Source organism: Triticum dicoccoides, chromosome 1A, assembly GCF_002162155.2.
Source record: "Triticum dicoccoides isolate Atlit2015 ecotype Zavitan chromosome 1A, WEW_v2.0, whole genome shotgun sequence".
In the NCBI taxonomy this organism is placed as follows: domain Eukaryota; kingdom Viridiplantae; phylum Streptophyta; class Magnoliopsida; order Poales; family Poaceae; genus Triticum; species Triticum dicoccoides.
Window position 1 is genome coordinate 463,775,771 of NC_041380.1, and position 20,514 is coordinate 463,796,284.

The window sequence follows — 20,514 nt, forward strand, 5'->3', positions numbered from 1 at the left end:
GTATTTCATTCTTATCATTTTAAGCGCTCCACCAAGATGTATGTGACATGGAAGAGTAACCCATGACTCTAACTCTTTGTGCATTTGCAGTCCAAAGCAAATTTTAAATATGCACAAATTTAGGGGGAGCTCTTACTTATCACATACTTCTCGAAGCGACGATATATTTCATGCTTATTATCATTTGTCGAAGCTTTGATCTATATGTTGTCATCAATTACCAAAAAGGGGGAGATTGAAAGTGCAACTATCCCTAGGTGGTTTTGGTAATTCATGACAACATATAGCTCATTGAGCTAATGCTATTCCAAGATGACTATTTCAGGAAAGCTCAATGATTGGCATGGCATGGATGTGAAAGTGGAACCCTCAAAATGCTAAGGACAAAGGATTGGCTCAAGCTCAAAAGCTCAAGACTCTTCATTTTATATTTTAGTGATCCAAGATCACATTGAGTCTTTAGGAAAAGTCAATACTATCAAGGAGGGATGAGGTGTTGCTTAATGAGCCTCTTGCTTCATGTGCTTAGTGATATGCTCCAAAACCCTCAACTACTTTCCCATATCCACATATGACCTAAACCCAAAGCCAAACTCGGTCCTACTGATTCTTTCTATCCGGCGCCACCGAGTTTCACTTGTCATAAGCCACTGCCAAACCCTAGCAATTCGGTTCTACCGATAGGGATCTCGGTCTCACCGAGATGGGATTGCAAACTCTCTGTTTCCCTTTCGTAACTTTTCGGTCTCACCGAAAGAGCGAATCGGTCCCACCGAGATTGCAATGTAAATTCAGTGTTTCCCTTTTGTAACTTTTCGGTCTCACCGAAAGAGCAAATCGGTCCCACCGAGTTTGCCTGACCAACTCTCTGGTTAGCTAATTACCAAAATCGGTCTCACCGAGTTTGTGTAATCGGTCTCACCGAGATTACGTTATGCCCAAACCCTAACCATATTGGTCCCACCGAGTTGCATGTCAGTCCCACCGAAAATCTCTAACGGTCACTAGGTTTACATTTTTGGTCCGACCGAGTTTGTTGATTCGGTCCCACCGAGATTGGAAAACTGTGTGTAACGGTTGGATTTTGTGTGGAGGCTATATATACCCCTCCACCTCCTCTTCACTCGAGGAGAGAGCCATCAGAACACATACACAATTCCAACTCATATGTTTTGAGAGAGAACCACCTACTCATGTGTTGAGATCAAGACATTCCATTCCTACCATATGAATCTTGATCTCTAGCCTTCCCCAAGTTGCTTTCCACTCAAATCTTCTTTCCACAAAATCCAAATCCTATGAGAGAGAGTTGAGTGTTGGGGAGACTATCATTTGAAGCACAAGAGCAAGGAGTTCATTACCTACACACCATTTGTTACTTCTTGGAGAGTGGCGTCTCCTAGATTGGCTAGGTGTCACTTGGGAGCCTCCGACAAGATTGTGGAGTTGAACCAAGGAGTTTGTAAGGGCATGGAGATCGCCTACTTCGTGAAGATCTACCGCTAGTGAGGCAAGTCCTGTGTGGGCGATGGCCATGGTGGGATAGACAAGGTTGCTTCTTCGTGGACCCTTTGTGGGTGGTTGCTTCTTCGTGGACCCTTTGTGGGTGGAGCCCTTTGTGGACTCGCGCAACCGTTACCCTTTGTGGGTGGAGCCCTTTGTGGACTCGCGCAACCGTTACCCTTTGTGGGTTGAAGTCTCCATCAACGTGGATGTAGGATAACACCACCTATCCGAACCACGGGAAAAACATCCGTGTCTCCAATTGCGTTTGAATTCTCCAAACCCTTCCCTTTACATTCTTGCAAGTTGCATGCTTTACTTTCCGCTGCCAATATACTCTTTGCATGCTTGCTTGAATTATGTGATGATTGCTTGACTTGTCCTAAAATAGATAAAATCTGCCAAGAACTAAAATTGGGAAAAGGTTAAGTTTTTATTTGGTCAAGTAGTCTAATCACCCCCCCTCTAGACATACTTTCGATCCAACGGCATGCCATGGAGCCACCTCGCGTACATACCGCTCTGCCTCATTATGTGCCAACACCACCGAGTCACTTCTCCAATCCCTTGGAAAACCTCATTGCAACATCGGCTCGTTTGGAGGCTCTCCCGATAGAAGGCAACTCACCGGCAGCAATCGAAACACGAAGGGTGAGGGAACTTCTTCAAACAGCTCTGGCACAGCAAGATGCGTACTTCTACAGTCGAGACAGGATCCATTCAACTCCTCGCCCAAGCCGGAGCCCAAGCTACAGTAGGCATATGGACTCGGCTGACATGTCAAGCAATGCTCAACGCCGCAACCGGCCGCACATGCTTGAGCCGGTATAGGCCGGAGCCCTTAACTTGGCGGATCAGGAAAGGATCCGACGAGAAGCTGAGCGAGCGGTTCAACTGGGAGCGGAGCAGGCGGCTCATCAGACTTTTCCGGCTTATCCAGCAACCTCGGTCAATGCAGGAGTGGCCACAAGAACCGGAGGTGTCCCTTGCCTGGTGCCGACCATACGTAATGAGAGTTTTCCAAAATACTTCAAGGGGCCTCGTAAGGTGCCTAATTACACGACCGACTTGCAGCCTGGGGCATGGATTGAGAGTTATGAGATGGCTATGGAGTTTTTGGAGGTCAGCGATGCAGGAATGGCTAAGTATTTCACTATGATGTTGGATGGAACAGCTCGTACTTGGCTGAAGGGGTTGCCGCCCAATTCTATCGGCTCATGGGCGGAATTGAAGGCCCGGTTCATCCAGAACTTCAAGGACACATGTAAATAGCCTATGTCGATTGTGGACCTGACTAATTGTAAACAAGAGGATGGTGAATCTACAACCCATTGGGTGCGCCGGGTCAAGGAGATAATACATTCGTTTGATAAGATGGATGCCAGCTCAGCAGTCTTGATGTTGGAGAAAAACTGCCGTTTTGAACCTCTAAAGTAGAAGTTGGGGCGGCTCAAGCATGACTGCAATGACTTGGGCCAGTTGATGGCGGCTGTCGAGGTCAAAACCGGCGGATCTCGGGTAGGGGGTCCCGAACTGTGCGTCTAAGGCGGATGGTAACAGGAGGTAGGGGACACGATGTTTTACCCAGGTTTGGGCCCTCTTGATGGAGGTAAAACCCTACGTCCTGCTTGATTTATTCTTGATGATATGAGTATTACAAGAGTTGATCTACCACGAGATCGGAGAGGATAAACCCTAAAAGCTAGCCTATGGTATGATTGTATGTTGTCCTACGGACTAAAACCCTCCGGTTTATATAGACACCTGAGGGGGCTAGGGTTACACAAGGTCGGTTACAAAGGAGGAGATGTACATATCCGTATTGCCTAGCTTGCCTTCCACGCCAAGTAGAGTCCCATATGGACACGAGACGAAGTCTTCAATCTTGTATCTTCATAGTCCAACAGTCTGGCCAAAGGATATAATCCGGCCGTCCGGATACCCCCTAACCCAGGACTCCCTCAGTAGCCCCTGAACCAGGCTTCAATGACGATGAGTCCGGCGCGCAGTGTTGTCTTCGGCATTGCAAGGAGGGTTACTCCTCCGAATATACCACGGAAGAATTTGAATATAAGGATAGTGTCCGACCCTGCAAAATAAGTTCCACATACCACCGTAGAGAGAATAATATTTCCACAAATCTAATCTGCTGACATGTTTTGTCAACATGACATCATGCCGTTGCCCGACGTTTCATTCGAACCGTTTTTCTTTAGCCAGCCCCGCACATAATGCGAGGCAGTCTCTTGACACGTCTTGTCAAAGCAGGGATCGTGTCCCCCTTATTACGGAATTCTCATCAATACGGGCATGGGTAACCCAACCGTGCCATCAATTACGGCGCTTGGGGGATAAGCGAGTTTTACCAGGCTAGTGGGGGCGCATAGTTTCGGCCGCCCTTATAAAGGGATAAGGTTTAACCTTTTTATACCCAGGCCTTCTTCCTCCTTGCTCATCCATTCTTTCGCACTCGAGCTCCAACGCCCAAGTCCACATCCTTCTCCTCAACCTTCTCCAAACATGTCCGGAGCGGGAGGCAAGTGGATGGCTTCCTCCGTCACAGAGGGACACATCAAAAAGCTGCGCGGAGCCGGATACTTAGCCGCGAATATCGCGCACCGGCTGCTCGCTGCGGGGCAGATCATCCCTACCCCAGAACCTCACGAGAGGGTACTTTTCCTCCATCACTTCCTCCGCGGACTGGGGTTTCCCCTCCATCCATTCGTCCGCGGTCTTATGTTCTACTACGGGCTGGACTTTCATGATCTGGCCCCGAATTTCATCCTCAACATTTCGGCGTTCATCGTCATGTGTGAGGCTTTCCTCCGCATCCGGCCCCACTTCGGCCTGTGGCTGAAGACCTTCAATATCAAGCCGAAGGTGGTGGAAGGCCAACAAGCGGAATGCGGCAGAGCCATGGTGGGCAAGATGCCCAATGTTATATGGCTCGAAGGCTCCTTCATGGAGACCATAAAGGGGTGGCAATCGGCGTGGTTCTACATCACCGAGCCGTGCGACACCAACTGGGCGGTGGCCCCCGAGTTTTGATCCGGAATCCCCACGCGGCTCACCTCCTGGAAAGAGAAGGGCCTATCCTGGGGTTCATCGGTGGAGCTGGACGGACTCCAGAAATGTATCCAGAATATGGCAAGCAAGAAGCTCAAGCTTGTCAACATAGTCCAGGTCATGCTCTTCCGCCGGATCCTCCCATGCCAACAACGGGATTTCAATTTATGGGAGTTCGACTCGGCCCGGCACCAGACTCTAAGCGAGCTCTTTGACACGACGCACAAAGACGTCTGGAGGGTGCTGTTTAAGGGCGCCGAGGTCCCCCCCTCTCTCACCAAGGACCGCGGGCTAAGCGCGAAGCGCCCGGCGAATCCGGTAAGTTTTGTACATCTGGTAGGATTTTTACTTCCCATAGTTTAACCACGTGCGGGGTCTGAGTTCCCATGCCTTTGACAGGACTGGGTGGGGGCATCGGAGAATATCAACTATCTGGCCCCTTTGCCCGAAGACACTGTGGATGCTCTCCTGACAGAGATGCTGACTCCGGCTCCTTACAAGGTGCCGGAGAAGACCAAGAAGAAGGCCAAGGGAACCCGAAAGAGTTCCTGGCGCCAGGTGGTATCGGACTCATCGTCCGATGACTCCGCGACGCACTCCTCCCCTGAAGACAAGGAGGAAGAAGAAGATGCTCCCCCTCCAACCGGGGGAGACAAGAAAAGGAAGGCCGCCCCAACCGAGGGGGCCGAAGGGTCCAAGAAGGGAAGGACTCTCCTTCCGGACTGCTCCACCACCGCCGCCGAAGACGAAGACGATTGGCTGCTCAGGGCCAAGCCCCTGGCGAAGTCGTAAGTATTCGGATACCAGAGTAACTCATAGCATACCTTTGTCGCACGACTTCTCCTAACACCGAATATGATTATGCAGACCGCCCCAAGCCCGTATCGACGTATCTTCATCGGACGGCTCCTTGGACTCGTCGGATATGGATAGCGATCCACTTCCGACCGCCACCTCCCCTTGCCCTACGGACAATGCCGAGGTATTGTCTCAAGAGGCACCGGGTCGAGGGGAAACAGTCCTGGAGGCGCCTCAAGGCGACCTTCCGGACTCCCGAAGCAGAGGGAGTACGGCTCCAGAGGGCTCCGAGTTCGGCCTTCAGCCGAACACTGCGCCGAAACCTCCAGTGGTTCCGGACTCGGGCAGGCGGCCTCCTTCCAGAAGGGGCAAGACGCCTGTGCCGGTGACCTCTGTCCATCCAGAGGCACCGGACAACCTGCTGGGAGCGCTTCGCAGCGCTTCCATCAACGAAGAGCACCGCACTATTATGAGTGCGGTGATCAAGAAGGTTCAGTCCGCCAAGAGCGGACTGACTGAAGCCTGTGCCAGCCTTCTAACAGGCTTTGAGGTAAGTGTTCAAAATATAGTAAAAATATTACCGCATAGATAGTAGCCCCTGATGCTCTGTTTGGTGTTCACGAAGAAAAACTAAATAGAGGATCAAATAATATCTGCAGGAGTCTAATACTAGTATGTCTGTATGCATATGCAGGCTTCGCTACTGACCTCTGCCGCACTGACTGCGGAGGTCGCCGCACTGAAGTAGGACCTCGAGGGGTCCGAGAAAGAGCTCGGCCTTGCTAAGAGGTAGCTCGAGGAGAACAAAGGTAAGTAATACCTCGTCTATAGATATGTTTATATACAAAAAGGATGCGATTGCAAAATGACAGGATCATCTTTAATTTGCCAGGGGCCACGACCAAAGTGGCAACCCTGAAGCAAGTGCTATCCAAGGCTGAAAACCAAGCGGCCCAGGAGCGCACCGAGCGGGAAAAACAAGAGGCACGGGTGGGCGAGGTGTAGCAAGAGCTCCATGCTCTCGTGACGAAGCACGAGGCATTGGAGCTTGACTTGAAGACGCGAGAGTCCGAGCTTGCCACGGCCCTTGAGAGCGCAAAGAATGCCAAGGCTGTAGCCCAAAAGGCCCTCCAGGAGATTGATGCGATGAAGAAGATAGCGGCAGGTAAGGCATTCAATATGCAAAGCAAGCATGTGAAAGTAAATTACTTGTTACTTACCCGAGTCCGGAGCTCTCTAGGAGCATTCACAGATTTGCCCCGCAGCGTGTCGGATGTCGCACAGTTTTACCAGGCTGAGGAGGGAAGCTCGACGGAGAAGTTGTTCTGGTCTCAGTATACTGGGACCGAACACCCGGTGCCTATGAGCGACCAGCTGAAGCAACTGGTCGAGCTGCACAAGGCGGCCGAACAGGCCATGAAGGGCTTTATAGTCCGGATGTGGCCTGGCGACGCCCTTCCCAACAGCTACTTCGGCCTGGTGAGGCAGCTTGTGGATGCCTGCCCACGGCTGGAAGTCATCAAGCGGTCCATCTGCATCGAAGGTGCTCGCCGGGCTTTCGCCCGTGCAAAGGTGCACTGGGCCAAGATGGACACCGTGAAGCTAGTGAAGGAGGGGCCGCCGCAGGGCAAGGAGCATCACAACCCCGAGATGTACTATGAGGGTGTCCTGAAGGGTGCTCGCCTTGTAGCGGACGAGTGTGCAAAAGATGTAATATTTGAATGAACTTGCTCATGTGATCCTGTATGATGAAAACTTGTTCATATGCGCTATGCAACACTATTTTGAATTTAAAATATTACCTTCTGTTCGACTGTTTATCAAATCTGAGAGATGGCTAGTCGTCGGCTTCTGCCCCCATGCCACAAGTGCTGGGGTGTTTGGGATAAACCTGAGCACTCTTGTTCCCATTTTTGGGTCCTTCGAGGGAGGTGCTCAGCACAACGAACAAGGCAATCAGACTATAATGCGTTATCACTCTCACTTAGTCATAGAATTCTATAATTTTAAATTTCGGCGAAGCCCCTAGTATTCGGAAGGCCGAATTTGGGGCGCTATACACGCCTTTGCCCGGACGGAGCCGACTCCTCGCTCTAAGCGGCATAAGTCTTTAGGGACTCGAAACCTCTCGAACGGCTACCAGTCTCTCACCTTATCATGACAGTCAGTTTTAGCTTTCTCTACTGAGGTGCTTAGCCCAGCAGAACCAGGGCACAATCGCAGTAGTTCTCCCAGTGCTACCTTAGCCGATATAGCAGAACGTAAGGTACCAAAACATGGGAGCCGGGCAAACCCAACTATTGACCCAAGACATGATTCAGAGCTGATGCATATAATGCTATAAGTTCGGGGTGACGCACTGTCGAAAGTGTTCGGACTTCTCACGCCGTATTATGGGGTATGCTTAAGCCCCTAGCGTATTGGCCGTACCAGAGTGTACGGGTGCTAGATGTCATGAATAAACATATATATATATATATATAAAGAAGAATGCAATAATAGTCTTAGTGCTATGCATTGTTTATTCAAAAAGGTGCGTTAAAGCAGAATGATACAAGTAGTGCGATAAGCAAAGAGCAGGACTATATGACATGTCCCCTCCAAGGGTAAGCTGAGGAATAGTATTAAAGCAAGTATTTCACTCGTTATCGTAATCCACCTGGGAGTTCCGTGGTGTGACGTAGCTTTCTGCCTCCTTGGTTGCTGCATCATGTGTTCGGCAATCATGCTGCCGGACAGGGTTTCCAGAGATTAAAGTCCTGAAAGAGAAAAATAACAAAGCAGGAAGCCCCTAGTGCGGTTTAAGCCGCGTCTTGGAGCATGCCATAGTCGTGCCCCCTCCCCACCTGTGCCCATGGTATTTTTAATGCGTAATTATGTATGCGTGGCACGGATTTCGCCGTTTGGCTGGGACCGGGGTGGGGTCCGCATTGCTATGCGAGCTCGGAACGTGCCAGGCGGTCCTGTTGCCGATTACTCCGGGCGCGCTTGAAGGTGTCCGGGTCCTTGATCGCCGAACTAGTGGATTTCCTTAAGAGGTTGCTTTGCGCTTCTGCTGCGAGGGCCGCAGTGTGCTCCTCCATGCGAAGAGAGCGCTCTGTGTTTCTATTGACTGTGATGACCCCCCGAGGTCCTGGCATCTTGAGCTTGAGATATGCATAATGCGGTACCGCATTAAATCTCGCAAATGCGGTTCGCCCGAGTAGTGCATGGTAGCCACTGCGGAACGGGACTATATCGAAGATTAAGTCTTCGCTTTGGAAGTTATCCGGGGATCCGAAGACCACTTCCAGTGTGACTGAGCCTGTGAAATGGGCCTCTACACATGGTATGACGCCTTTAAAGGTCGTTTTTGTGGGTTTGATCCTTGAGGGGTCTATACCCATTTTGTGCACTGTGTCCTGATAAAGCAGGTTCTAGCTGCTGCCGCCATCCATAAGGACTCGAGTGAGGTGAAACCCGTGAATGATTGGGTCTAGGACCAGTGCGGCGAATCCGCCATGACGGATACTAGTGGGGTGGTCCCTGCGATCGAAGGTGATCGGACAGGAGAACTGAGGGAGTCCTGGATTAGGGGGTCTCCGGACAGCCGGATTATATCCTTTGGCCGAACTGTTGGACTATGAAGATACAAGATTGAAGACTTCGTCTCGTGTCCGGATGGGACTCTACTTGGCGTGGAAGGCAAGCTAGGCAGTACGGATATGTATATCTCCTCCTTTGTAACCGACCTTGTGTAACCCTAGCCCCCTCCGGTGTCTATATAAACCGGAGGGTTTTAGTCCGTAGGACAACACACAATCATACCATAGGCTAGCTTCTAGGGTTTAGCCTCTCTGATCTCGTGGTAGATCTACTCTTGTACTACCCATATCATCAATATTAATCAAGCAAGACGTAGGGTTTTACCTCCATCAAGAGGGCCCGAACCTGGGTAAAACATCGTGTTCCCTGCCTCCTGTTACCATCCGCCTTAGACGCACAGTTCGGGACCCCCTACCCGAGATCCGCCGGTTTTGACACCGACATTGGTGCTTTCATTGAGAGTTCCTCTGTGTCGTCGCCGTTAGGCTTGAGGCTCCTTCTATCATCGATAGCGATGCAGTCCAGGGTGAGACTTTTCTCCCTGGACAGATCTTTGTGTTCGGCGGCTTCGCACTGCGGGCGAACTCGCTTGTTCATCTGGAGCAGATCGAAAGTTACGCCCCTGGCCACCAGGTTAGGTTTGGAAGATTAAACTACACGGCCGATATCCGCGGAGACTTGATCTTTGGTGGATTCGAGCCTCTGCCTTGTGCGTCACGCGGTCACAATGAGTAAGATTTAGCTCTACCATCAGACAATGTTTAGGAGATCGCACCGGCAGCCGCTCCGACCCTCAATTCGGAGCAAGTTGCGCCGTCCACGGACGGGTGGATGGACCCCGCCACGGAGGCCTTACCCTCAGAGGCGATCGAGCCGAATATCGACCTTACCCTTCACGAGAGCCGTGTTGTTAAACTGGCAGATAGTTCTCAGGCCACGGACTCCGAACCACCTGCGCCCGTTCCTATCGAATCCGGTTAGGCACCGATCATGGAGTTTACCTCCACGGATATCTTTCAACACTCGCCCTTCGGCGACATACTGAATTCATTAAAGTCTCTCTCCTTGTCAGGAGAGTCCTGGCCGAACTATGTCCGGCAGGATTGGGATACAGATGATGAAGAAATTCGCCGCCCACCCACCACCCACTTAGTAGCCACTGTCAATGACTTAACTGACATGCTCGAATCCGACTCCGAAGACATCGACGGTATGGACGACGATGTGGGAGACGAACAAGAATCACTGCCCACAGGGCACTGGACGCCCACTTCATCACATGACGTATACATGATGGACACACCAAAAGAAGACGACGACGAGGAATGGAAGGATGCAATGAAGGGTTGCCCCCTCGAGAAGCAGTCAAAGCAGCGGCGTAAGCGCTGCTCCAAATCCCGCCTCGGCAGAAACAATGATCATATAGACCCAGTGTTAGAGCAGGGTGAACGATCGCTGGACCACGGCAACATGGAGAATCAAACCGAACAACTCAACTCTGTCAAAGATAATAGTCCGGACGACATCACACCGGACAGACACCCGGAGCAACAGAATGCCCATCAATGGCTCATTGCCACCGCGAGGAGTCTAAAAAAGCAGAAGCAAAGGCTCAAGGCTGCGCAAGACACACTCAGAATTAGATGGACTAAAGTGCTCAACACAGCAGCGAAGTACGGCGGTAGTCACCCCACCAAGAGCTACCCGAAGCGGAAGTTGCTACCTAAATTCGATGAGGAGGCCTTAGATCCCCCGCAACCAAAAACTAAAACGGCCATCTGGCCGGATAGACGACCTCACGGCCAACATAGAGCGGCAAACAACGCCGCACATAAGCCAACACGCGATCCATGAGAGGGCTCACATCAAAAGGACGGTGCAACCAGATCCATCTATGGACCATGCAAACGCGCTCCAGCATACGATGCAACACAACAAACATCCGAACAACGTGGTACACCCAGATACAGGGGTGCCGCACACCCCCTATGTTTCACCGATGAGGTGCTGGACCATGAATTTCTAGAGGGATTCAAACATGCAAACATAGAGGCATACGACGGAACAACAGACCCTGGGGTCTGGATTGAGGACTATATCCTCCATATCCATATGCCTCGAGGAGATGATCTCCACGCCATCAAGTATTTACCCCTCAAACTCAAAGGGCCAGCTCGACACTGGCTTAAAAGCCTCCCCGAAAGCTCCATTGGAAGCTGGGAAGAGCTCGAAGACGCTTTTCAGGCAAATTTTCAAGGGACTTATGTCCGACCTCCGGACACGGACGATTTGAGTCATATAACTCAACAGCCCGGAGAGTCAGCCCGAAAGCTTTTGAACAGGTTTCTTACTAAAAAGAACCAAATAGTCGACTATCCGGACGTCGAAGCCTTGGCAGCTTTTAAGCATAGCATCCGCGACGAATGGCTTGCCAGACACCTTGGCCAAGAAAAGCCGAGAACAATGGCAGCATTAACAAGCCTCATGACTCGCTTTTGCGCGAGTGAGGATAGCTGGCTAGCCAGATGCAGCACCAGCAACCCCAGTACATCCGAAGTTAGAGATGGAAACGGGAAATCACGACGCAGTAAAAATAATAAGCGGCGGAATAAAGAAGATAGCCCGAAGAGCATGGCAGTAAACGCCGGATTCAGAAGCTCTCGGCCAGGTCAGCAAAAGCCGCCCTCTAAAGGCGCCAGAGATGAACTGTCCAGCCTAAAAAAAATTTTGGACCAAATATGTCAGATCCATAGAACCCCTGGTAAACCCGCTAACCATACCCACAGAGACTGTTGGGTCTTCAAGCAGTCCGGCAAGCTCAACGCCGTACACAAGGGGGAGGATACACCAAGCGAAAACGAGGATGAGCCTCTCAAGCAAGACACTGGGGAACAAAAGAAATTTCCACCAGAAATCAAAACAATAAACATGTTACACGTGATCAAGGGGAGAAACAAAGCGGCACTCCCAGAGAAATACGCCCAAGGGCCTATCACCGCGGAGTCTTGCCACTGGTCGTCTCAACCGATCACTTTTGACCATCGGGACTACTCAGCAAGTATCCAGCGTGCAGGATGGGCTGCCTTGGTATTAGACCCAATAATTGATGGATACCACTTCACACGAGTCCTGATGGACGGTGGCAGCAGTCTAAACCTGATATATCAGGACACAATCCGCAAAATGGGGATAGACCCAACGAAAATTCGCCACAACAATACTACCTTTAAAGGAGTAACGCCAGGCCCAGGGGCTCATTGCACGGGCTCCCTGCTACTAGAGGTTATATTCGGCGTCCCTGATAACCTCCGTAGCGAAAATTTAACCTTCCACATTGCTCCGTTCCAAAGTGGCTATCAAGCACTACTTGGACGCGAAGCTTTCGCTCGCTTTAATGCAATACCGCATTATGCTTCCCTCACGCTTAAGATGCCCGGTCCACGTGGCATCATTACAGTGAATGGAAATATTGAGCGATCCTGGCGCGCCGAAGAGAGTGCGACTGCCTTGGCAGGCGCACACTAAAAACGGCCTCACCAACTAAAGCATTTGATAGGTCGTCAAGACCACGAACACGGTTAGACGAGTCCAGCGCAGCTACATGTAATTCATACAGGTTTGATGGCCACACCCCTATTACAAATGCAAGGGGCTCAACGCGCGCAAACAAGTGACAATTTTTACTCATCTTGAATTGTACATGGTTTCTTTAAACCTACCTTTTTGCATGACAACTTTTCACCTAAGTTTCTCTCTTTTACAGATGACCATCGTGCTACACCCGTCGAGGATACGGCACAACGGAGACACAGGCGCAAACGTTCAGCAGGGACCCGTTCCAAGGATTCTTTTTAGATTAAGACCCTGCGTAAACCTTTTTTACTATCCCTTGTTGATACACATCCCTCAGATTCTCAGTACAATTGAGAAGGATGCTGATGTCTTGGCATGTGGCCACGTCAGAATAATGCACGTACCTGGACACCAGGGGCTTCTTACAAAGGGCACTATTTAGGGCCGGTTTATGTCATAAAGACCGAACACCTTAGGGAGTGTTCAGGGTCGCGAGTTTGGCCTTATATGCATCAGCTACGAATCATGTCTTTGGTCAAATGTTGGGTTTGCCCGACTCCTGTGTTTTGCTGCCTTACGTTCCGCTCTATCGGCTAAGGCGGCACCAGGAGAACTACTGTGATTGTGCCGCGGTTCATCCGTACGAGCACCTCAGTAGAGAAAGCCAAAAACTGACTGTCATGATATATCGTGAGACTGGTCAACCACTCGATGACCTATCGGAATGTTAGAATTCCTCCGCCTCAACGAAGGGCCGTTTCCCAGCTAGGCATGTATGCACCCCGAATTCGGGAGAGTGCGGAGCCACCAGGGGCTATATAGTAGCCCCATTGTCAAACTCCTATGGCTAAGTGAAAGTGTTAAAGCATTATAGTCCGGTTGCCTAGTTCGCTGCGCCATCACCTCCTTATTAGGACCAAGACGTTGTATTAAGTGTGAATACACGTCTTCTGCGAACACCCCCGCATTATATGCGTGGGGGCTGAAGCCGATGACTGTAATCTTTCAGGTTATACACATGTATACATAAACGGCCGCACAAGAGGCATCATATTACTTTCGGGCAAAAGTATAAATACAACCTTAATAAATTTCATAAAAACATTGTGTTTACAATGGGAATACATGTCACTCAAACATAATATTCTTCAAGCACTGGGCCTCTATCAAATGAGCACCCTCGAGAACTTCTTCGAAATAGTGCTCAGCAGCCACTCGGCCTATGGCCGAACCCTGTGCCGCAACAGTGGTAGCATCCATCTCCGCCTAGTATGCTTTGACACGGGCAAGGGCCATCCGCAAGCCCTCTATACACGCCGACCTCTTCATCGCATTGATGCGCGGCACCGCTCCAAGGAACTGCTGCACTAAGCTGAAATAGCTGTTCGGCTTCGGTTTTTCCAGCCACAGATGATCTACGACGGACCTCATGGCGAGTCCGGACAACCTGTTGAGTTCGGCCCATTCGGCTAGCTGATCAGTCAATGGAAGCGGACGCTCTGGAACGTTAAACTGCGACCAGAACAGCTTGTCCACTTCACGATCTGTTTGATCTCGGAAGTATTCGGCCGCATCAACAGCGCTCGCCGCCAAGTCCATATATGCGTCTGCCGAACTCCACAGCCGATCCAGAGGGGCATACCGCGGATCCCCGAACTTCCTCCGCAGCAAAAAGGGCTTCCCAGCCGCAATATCCTCGGCTTCATGCAGCTCTTCCTTCTTTGGCCTCATAGCAGAGCGGGTGTCTTTGGTCGCCACCGCGGCCTTTTCAAGGTCTGTCGCCTTCGCTCGGTTTTCTTCTTCAAGGAGCCGACAACGGTTGGCAGTGTCTTTTAACTTTACAAGCATCTTGGCCATTTTATCGTTGCTCTCGCAATGTGCAGCCTTTTCGGCTCTTAACTCTTCGGCCGCCTTTAAAGCGACTGCATTACTAATTCTTGCTTGTTCCTTGGCTCGGGCAAGTTCCGCCCGAAGGGTCTCCACGGTGGCAGCTCCATCTGCGGTCACAACATATTAAAGATACTGGCGTTACACTACTCTTACTATGTGACATTCACCAGAAAACATTACTTACCCTGTGCCTCGTCAAGCTGCTTGTTAACAAGCTCGATGTCGGCATCTGCCGCATCCAGTTGCCGCTTTAGCTCGGCAAACTCATTAGTCCGGCTAGCCACCGGAGCTTCCACCACCTGCACATAAAGGCGGTTTGGTTATTACCTGGGATTACGATCCTCTGTTCGCCGCCGTTCTCGATGACAACCAGAGTCTCAGGGGCTACTATCTACACAGGGCACACCTAAAAATGTGCGGTACTATCAAAAAGTATATCATTTCACGTACCTCAAAGCCCGTGAGTAAACTCATAAAAGCTTCATGCAATCCGCTTTCGGCGGACGAAATTCTTTCCATCACTGTACCCATCAACGTACGGTGTTCTCCTGAGATGGCCGCTCGCTCCAACAGCTCCCTCAGTACGTCCGACCGCATACCAGACAATGCCGGACTGTTTTGTTTGCTCTCTTCAAGAGCCGGATGCTGGGGACTTCGGGTGACTATAGGATTATCTTCTGGCCTCACCGGATCCGAAGAGGCCCTCCATGACGACACTTCAAGGTCGCCCGCTTCTTGAGCGGGGGAGTCCGGGGGAGGCGTTTTGCTCTCCATCATCTCCGGGAGAAGATCCCCCGAAGATGAGCTCTGCTGAGAAGGGCTAAGATCCAAACTGCAAGATAAATGCTTCGGTTATTTTTCTCAGAGGTAAGGTAGTATATCTCCACTATTAAGTACTTTTTGATTACTTACAGCTCGTTGGAGGACTGATCCTCGCGCGGACTTTGTGCGGCAAGAGCACCCTCTAAGGTAGGACCCTCTGGTGGAGACTTCTTCTCCCGTTTGGAAGCCTGGGTTTCCGGATCTTTAGAGGAAGTCCTCTTCCTTCCCCGAAGCGAGAGAAGGTCAGATTCTTCCCCTTGGTTATCCTCCTTCATGGAGGCGCTCATTCCCCCGGTTGCAATTGGTAGCGATGGGGGCCCGCTTTCGACCTCATTATTCCCCCTTTATCTTCCTTTGAGGGCTCCGGGCAAGGTGCTAGCTCGAGCATCTTTTCCAGTACCGGATTGTCCAAACCCTCAGGAAGGGGGACCGAACACCGAATCATCTTTGCCCTTGTTAGCCAGTCCTGGTCAAAGAGCGGTTTCTCATAATGACGTCATGGTAAATGAAATACGGTGTGTTCGGCTAAAGGATTACTTACTTGGTCGGCGGTACGGTTGCTGCTCAGGCCCATGTCCTCGGTAGTATCCAGACACTCTATTTGGGGTCCGAAGAATGATTTGTACATCTCCTCGTGCGTCAGGCCGAGGAAATTCTGAATAGTGCACGACCCTTCTGGGTTGAACTCCCACATGCGGAGGGGCCGGCGTTTGCAAGGCTGGACTCGACGAACCAGCATGACTCGCACCACCGTAACCAGACTGAAATCTCCTTCGAAGAGATCTTGAATGCGGCTCTACAGTATAGGCATGTATTTGGCTGGACCCCAGCTCAGCCCTCTACTAATCCATGACATTAGTTGTGGTGGAGGGCCCGAGCGGAAATCAGGGGCAGCCACCCACTTGGCACTTCTGGGACCTGTGATGTAAAACCACTCCCGTTGCCATAATCCGGACACCTTTGGAAAGGAACCCTTTGGCCATGAAGCTCTAGCGATCTTGCTTATTAATGCACCTCTGCATGCTGCATGCTGCCCCTCGACCATCTTTGGCTTCACGTCGAAAGTCTTAAGCCACAGGCCGAAGTGAGGGGTAATGCGGAGGAAGGCCTCACATACGACAATAAATGCCGAGATGTGGAGAAAGGAGTCCGGGGCTAGATCGTGGAAATCTAGCCCGTAATAGAACATCAAACCCCTAACGAAGGGATCCAGAGTGAGGCCTTGACCTCGGAGGAAGTGGGAGATGAACACAACGTTCTCGTTGGGTTCAGGAGTGGGGACGACCTGCCCTCGGGCAGGCAGCCGACGCGAAACCTCGGCGGTCTGGTATCTAGCCTCCCTCAACTTATTGATATCCTCTTCCGTAATGGAGGAGGGCATCCACCGGCCTTGAAGGCTAGATCCGGACATAATTGAAGGTCCAAAGCACCTGACCTGGGCTTTGGGTGTTAAAACTCGAGGCAGGGGAAGGATTCGATTGAGCACGGGAGGGAAAAAAGTAAAAGCCTTGTCCCTTTATAAAGAGGTGAATATCAAGTGTCCTCTCCGTAACCGTTTGGGACTTGCCTATAATCTTGGAGTCCTAGACACGGTTGGGTTACCCACGACCGTATTGATGAGAATCCCGTAATTAGGGGACATGATCTCTGCTTTGACAAGACGTGTTGAGAAACCGCCTCGCGTTATGTGTGGAGCTGGTTAAGGAAAAACGGTTCGAATAATCACCGAGCCATGGCATGATGTCATGTTGCCAAAACGTGTCAGCAGATTGAGATTTGTGGAAATATTATTCTCTCTATGGTGGTATGTGGAACTTATTTTGCAGGGTCGGACACTATCCTTGTATTCAAACTCTTCTGTGATATGTTTGGAGGAGGAACCCACCTTGCAATGCCGAAGACAACACTGCGCGCCGAACTCATCATCATTGAAAGCCTGATTCAGGGGCTACTGAGGGAGTCCTGGATTAGGGGGTCTCCGGACAGCCGGATTATATCCTTTGGCTGGACTGTTAGACTATGAAGATACAAGATTGAAGACTTCGTCTCGCGTCCGGATGGGACTCTACTTGGCATGGAAGGCATGCTAGGCAGTACGGATATGTATATCTCCTCCTTTGTAACCGACCTTGTGTAACCCTAGCCCCCTCCAGTGTCTATATAAACCGGAGGGTTTTAGTCCGTAGGACAACACACAATCATATCATAGGCTAGCTTCTAGGGTTTAGCCTCTCTGATCACGTGGTAGATCTACTCTTGTACTACCCATATCATCAATATTAATCAAGCAGGACGTAGGGTTTTACCTCCATCAAGAGGGCCCGAACCTGGGTAAAACATCGTGTTCCCCGCCTCCTGTTACCATCCACCTTAGACGCACAGTTCGGGACCCCCTACCCAAGATCCGCCCGTTTTGACACCGACAACTACCATGGGTTGAACTTTGGGGCGACTGGCTCCAACGCATATACGTCCCTGAGCGCACACTTCCGCTCCCTCTTGGGGATGTGGGTTGCGTATATCATGTTCACCGTTCGCACTTGTGGGGGGAACCTCTTCTGTCCTCCGGTGTTCAGCTGCCGGGGCTCCTGCTCGTCATCGCTATGTGACCCCTTATCTTTGTTTTCGGCATTTAACTTGCCGGCCTGCTTGAACACCCAACAATCCCTGTTGGTGTGGTTGGCTGGTTTGTCGGGGGTGCCGTGTATTTGACACAAGCGATCGGGTATACGGTCCAAACTGGACGGGCCCGGAGTGCTTCTTTTGAATGGCTTTTTCCGCTGACCGGGTTTAGAGCCTTTGAATCCGGCATTGACTGCCGTATCCTCGGTATTGTCGCTGTTAATGCGGCGCTTATATTTGTTGCGACGCGACCTGCCGTTGCCGTCCTTGGTATCCGAAGTACCATGGTTCTTTGATATGTTATTGCTGCGAGCCAACCAGCTGTCCTCTCCCGCACAAAAGCGGGTCATGAGTGTCGTGAGGGCTGCCATAGATTTCGGCTTTTCCTGGCCAAGGTGCCCGGCGAGCCATTCGTCATGGATGTTGTGCTTAAAAGCTGCTAGGGCCTCTGCATCCGGACAGTCGATGATTTGATTTTTATTTGTTAGGAGCCGTGTCCAGAATTTCCTGGCCGATTCCTCTGGCTGCTGACTTATGTGGCTCAAGTCATCGACATCTGGTGGTCGCACATAAGTGCCCTGAAAGTTGTCGAGGAATGCGGCTTCCAGATCTTCCCAACAGCCAATGGACTCTGCTGGCAAGCTGTTGAGCCAATGCCGAGCTGGTCCTTTGAGTTTGAGTGAGAGGTATTTGATGGCGTGTAGGTCATCACCGCGGGCCATGTGGATGTGCAGGAGGAAATCCTCGATCCATACCGCATGATCTGTTGTGCTGTCATATGATTCTATATTTACGGGTTTGAAACCCTCTGGGATTTGATGATCCATTACTTCGTCTGTGAAGCATAAGGGGTGTGCGGCACCTCTGTACTGGGCTATATCGCGAAGCAGCTCAAATGAGTCTTGCCCGCTGTGTTCGGCCCGGCCGGACTTACTTTTACTGTATCCGGCGTGACGATTATCGTCTCGCATAGTGGTGCGCCCTCGTGATCCGTAGATCGATCTTGCATGTTTTGCTTTGTCCTCCGATATGTCTCGCAGGTCTGGCGTATTTCCCCATGCCTTTTAATTTGAATGGCGTCGGGGTGCGGGCTGAGCTTTTGGCTGGAATACCTCTCTGTCGCGGCCATGAGGTGGCCGATCAGCCGCGTCATATGCCGGGGATGTAGGTTTCGGTGCTTCCTCCTCCAGTCGGGGTAGCAACCTGCACTTTAGGTAACTCTTGGAGGGGCGTTCGAGTTTATATTCCTCGGCCACCAGGACTTCAGTCCATCTGTCAGCTAGCAAATCTTGATCAGCTTGAAGCTGCTGCTGCTTTTTCTTAAGGCTATTTGCCGTGGCTATAAGCCGGCGCTTGAAGTGCTCTTGTTTGATGAGATCCTCTGGCACGACGAATTCATCATCGTCGAGGCTTGCCTCGTCTTCGGAGGGAGGCATGTAATTATCATCCTCCGCCTCTCCATCTGCTGCTCTCTCAGGAGGGATGGCTTCTCCATCCTCCTGCTGTAAATCTTGCTGGAGGGGATTGTTGTTGTCTTTGGCACTGTCCGGAGTGCTATTATCTCCGGTGCGGGTATCACCGCTTTTGCCTTGGCGGGACTTAGAGCGGCGCCGCTGACGCCGGTGCTTGGGTTGCTTCTTGGAGGGGTCATCCTCCGCTGTCCCATCGCCATTGCCTTCTTTGGGTGTGTCCACCATGTATATGTCATATGATGAGGTGGCTGTCCAGTGCCCCATGGGCAGTGGTTCCTCTTCGCCTGTCAGGACCCCGACACAATGCCACATCGATCTAGCATGTAACACCTCATATCACTTTGCGGCCTCACGCACGGTATCCCCACGGGTGTCGCCTTACCTTTGCCCGGGACCGTTTGCGCAGTTTGGCACACGTATATGATGGTGTCGCTAGCATCCATATGATAAAGAGCCCGGGCTGACATGGCTAGTCGTAAACCCAAAGTGGCACTAACTTACAGGGACAGGCATCCATGACCCAGCATCGAACGTGTCGGTCATCAACGAGTGAATCCAGGCTGTAGCACTGGGCTAGCAGGACTCCAGTGAACCGGGCTGTAGCGGGCTAGCAGGACTCCGGTATTCATCGCGTGACATTTCCCCGAAGGGACAGACACAGGATCGAAGAAGGACACATGCCGGCCAACCTAAGTGTTCCGGAGCAGTAGCAAGCTACCAGGGCTCAGTGGAAGCACTAGGAGACATTTCCCGGTAAGAGAGTCTACTAAGGATAAACAACTAGATAGTCAGATCCCACACATAGCAATACACATTACACGTACGCATAACATGCAAGTATGTGCTGTACAACATGGCATCACAGCATAACTCAACAATCATATAGATAAAGGCTCAGAAGAGCCATCACAGCTTTATTACAAACATGAGTCACATGACCCAACAGTCAGAGCAATCAAGCAACAAGCGGAAGCATTACCTGTCTGAGTACAGACATCTACAAATGAAAAAGGCTGAAGAGCCTGACTATCTACAGCATCCGATCAAGATCGTAGCTGAGGTACTAGCTACTAGTCGAAGTCCATGAGAACCCTAGTAAGACCGAAGTCTCCGCTGCAAAAACATAAATAAAGCAACATGAGTACAAAGGTACTCAGCAAGACTTAAATCAGATCCTATCATA